The sequence below is a fragment of the Myotis lucifugus genome, unplaced genomic scaffold (assembly GCF_000147115.1).
Source record: "Myotis lucifugus unplaced genomic scaffold, Myoluc2.0 scaffold_8705, whole genome shotgun sequence".
Taxonomy (NCBI): Eukaryota; Metazoa; Chordata; class Mammalia; order Chiroptera; family Vespertilionidae; genus Myotis; species Myotis lucifugus.
Window position 1 is genome coordinate 3,005 of NW_005879753.1, and position 3,487 is coordinate 6,491.

The 3,487-nt window shown below is 45.7% G+C and overlaps 1 pseudogene; it reads right to left on the bottom strand.

Moving 5' to 3' along the window:
- Nucleotides 1-1,178: 1,178 nt before the first annotated feature.
- LOC102433976 lies at nucleotides 1,179-1,808 on the bottom strand (annotated as a pseudogene).
- Nucleotides 1,809-3,487: the final 1,679 nt, after the last annotated feature.

Genomic DNA, 3,487 nt, shown 5'->3' on the forward strand with positions numbered 1-3,487 from the left:
GAGCTCAGTTTAGGCTTTCTTTCTCATTTAGGCAGCCTGTTTTGAATGGGAGGGCCTCTCTCCTCTCTCATGACTGGAAAGGACCAAGTGTCATGTTGATGATATTTATTCTCCTCCCGATCAGTAGGCATAAGCTAAATTGCACTTAGATTGAGGTGGAGACAATAATTATGTGTCCACTCTCGGTGGAGCCGAGGGACTATTTCAAGTTTGAGAAAGTTCAACCGTTTCAGCCTCTGGTACCATGGTGTCAGGAATTAAATTCCAGAGGGAAAGGGTATCTGCCGGGACCTTCTCAGATCCATGGTCTCTGTAATAATTCTTTAGTTGTTCTTCCACTGTAGTCCAAGTTTCTAAATTAATAGTTCCTTCCTCAGGAAGCCATGGACATACTTCTTGTATAAAACTTTCTGTCTGACTGGGAGTAACCTTAACTCCTCTGCTAGCAAGCATATGTGTTAAAAGATTAATACAGTGTCTTTTTTCTTTAGTCCCAGTATGACCCATCTTCTCAATCTAGGTTATGTACTATCCACCCTCTTACCCTACTTATCCTCTATAAGGGGGTCAGCAGTACCCTACGCTGCAGTCCTATCCATCCCGAGAGCGGGGAGTTAACCTTTGGGGTCCCTGTTTGGGCGCCAATTGTTGGGGTCCAACCCCAGCTGGTCCAGTGGTTCCCAAAGGTGTGGATAGAGTGTGTGAGGAAGGAATGAGATGGAGACAGCGTACCATTGATAAGCATCCTAGCCAGGTTCTGTTGAGGTTTTTTTTTTTTTTAAATTTTATTTATAATTGTTTTTTCCTCAGACAACTTTTACAAGTTGTTTTATTTACAGTACCACCTTCTGAAAAGTCATTAAACTAAAGTTAACTGGACAATAAACTAGGCAGAAATCGCTTTGCAAAAAAGGAAAGCCCACAATGCCACTATTCATAGAGAACCCACAATTTAATATTATTCAGAGCAAAGAAAATAGATATTTTGGTCATATTGGAAGATACTCAGCCATATGTTTGGAATCTGTACCCGATCTACACATGCAATGAAGACAATATTCTTTTCTGTTGTTTTTTATGTATTTTTATTGTTTTTATTAGTTAAGGTATTACAAATGTGTCCTCATCCCCCTACACACTCATGCTCCCATCCCCCTGCTGCCCATGTCCATTGGTAAGACAATATTCTGCTAATACAATTGATTTGCTGCTGCATTTGTCTACTGTTTGCCTAATATTAACAATTATAAACAGAGCAGGGCAACTAGTATTTGGAGCAATCCTTCCAGTGTTACAGTGTCAGGCACCACTTTTCACTTCTCTTCACACCACTGGTACTCTTTGCGGACCTGGGCTTCCTGTTCTTTAGTAAAGTCATGTTTTATATTGAAGGTCTTGCAAATCTCTTCAGGGGTTTTCCCCTTGATCATATTGGCAACAGTCTTGCATGTGACATCAAGCAAACCTTTGATGTCTAAATAGTTTGCAGCCAGAGTTAGTTCAAATAGTGTTCCTTGGTCAACTTTGAGGAATTCTTGGTCCCAAGCAGGAATATCATCTGTCTGCTTTTCATTGTTCTCATCATCCTCAGGAGGAGGAGGAGGGTCATCCCTGTGGTGGGTGCACCACTGAAGGAGCTTTTGTAATATTGCTGCATCCACATTTGGTAGAGGAACTGGGTCTTCATCACCTTCATCATCCAGTCCCAAATCTTCTAACATGGTCCTGATAGTCCCAGATTGTTTGGCAGTTTCCACATCAACTTCAAATATCTCTCCATCAGAACTCTGCAACTTAATTGAAGGCATGGTGCTCGGTCTCAAGGAGAGAGCAGGCCAGAGGCTGAGGAGAGCCTGGCAGCGTCAGCAGAACCAAAAGGAAAAAGGTGGAGAACCAGGCCACTTACACAGCTTCTGTGTTTTATGGTCAGGTTACATCTGTATTTATTCCAGTTGATTTTAATCCTATCAATTTCTATTCCAAAGGTTAGGGTGTTTCTCATCTCCATTCCAGGGAGTAGAGATTATGTAGCTTAAGGGTGATTGTTCCCAGTTAAAGTGATGAACTACCCGCCTGGCACTTCCTTAAGGGTTCTGATTCCCTCCCTGATTTCAGGGAAAAATCCCTACCTTGGGAAACAACCTTTCTCAGAGAGGTGACCTTGGTTAAAACACATAGCGCCAAGAAGGGGAGCAAACATATAAAGAACAGTATGCCCTATATGCCAGGTCCCTTGAAACATATGCTGTGCAGATGTTTCTTCCCTGCAGCGACTGTGTCAAGCAGCAAGGATGGCCTGGCTTCCAGCCAATTCCCCCTTTTTTTATTTTTTTAAATTAGAATACATATAAATCAGCAGCCACCTCTTGGATTGTTTTGTTTAAGACTCAAAAGAAGACTGACAAGCAATGATAGTGATCATAACTATGAACAGAGTGGATGGAGTGCACAAGGAGCCTTGTTCCTGTAGAAGTTTGCTGGCCTCTTCAGTCAAGGGATTTCATCTGTCCTCTAGGCGGGGGTTTGGTTGTCCTTGTTGATCTGGCAAGCAGGCGGCATCATTGGCGACTGGCTTCCCGAAGCATCAGCGCACTGAAGGGCTGGATCATGGTTCCATCAAGGCCGTGCTTGATGGTGGTGTCATTGTCGGGGAGGAGTCAGCTGTGCCCTCTGGGTCTTCCAATATGGACGATACAGGGGAGGAGGAGGAAGCGGAGGTGGAGATGGAGGGCAGTAGAGAGAAAAAGAAGAGAAAGCAAAAGAACTACAAGGCATGGACGTGTTTAGAAAGAAAGAGGGAGAAGAAAGGGAAGAAGGCAGCATTCTGACAAAGCCCTTTCCTTCAGCTGCCCCTTTCCCTGTGGTCCAAAGTAGAAATGGCAAACAAGTCCTGTTGCAGTGAAAGGGCAGCTGCTGTCAGCCAGTCTCTGTCTTTACCTGGGTACCTATCTGAGCTGGTCTTGGGAAGCTAAGCAGCCATGGGGGCAGGAGACCTCCCTAGAAGGGATGAGTGTTCAGGGCTCTGCATAGTTTGGGGGAGTGAGCGTCTGTGCCCCACCTCTGTTAACCCCCAAATTGTCTCCTAATGGACCCTCTGCAACTGTGCCTGTCTTGAGTTGTTCCTTTCCTTAGGACACTTACCCATCTCTGGTTACACAGCCATCCCTCCGGGGCCAAGGAGGGTGATGTGAGGTGTGTGAATGAGGGAGGAGCAGCGGCCCCCTGCCAGAGGTTCAGTTCCTTCTCCTTGGGAGCCTTAGCCCCTGTGGCCTCCAGGCCCAGCACCAGCCTTTGGCTCCCCTCTTCTTCAAATGGACTGTGAGTAGAGGGACCCTCTTGACAGCAGGGCAAGTGGGGCCAATACAAGAAACGGGAGGAATGGCCTGTCAGCTTGTAGTGCCGAGACAGGGCTTTCTCAGCCCAGGATGCCAGGCTCTTGGCACAAGACAACTCCACATATGGGGCATATACCAGATATGCCAGAAAA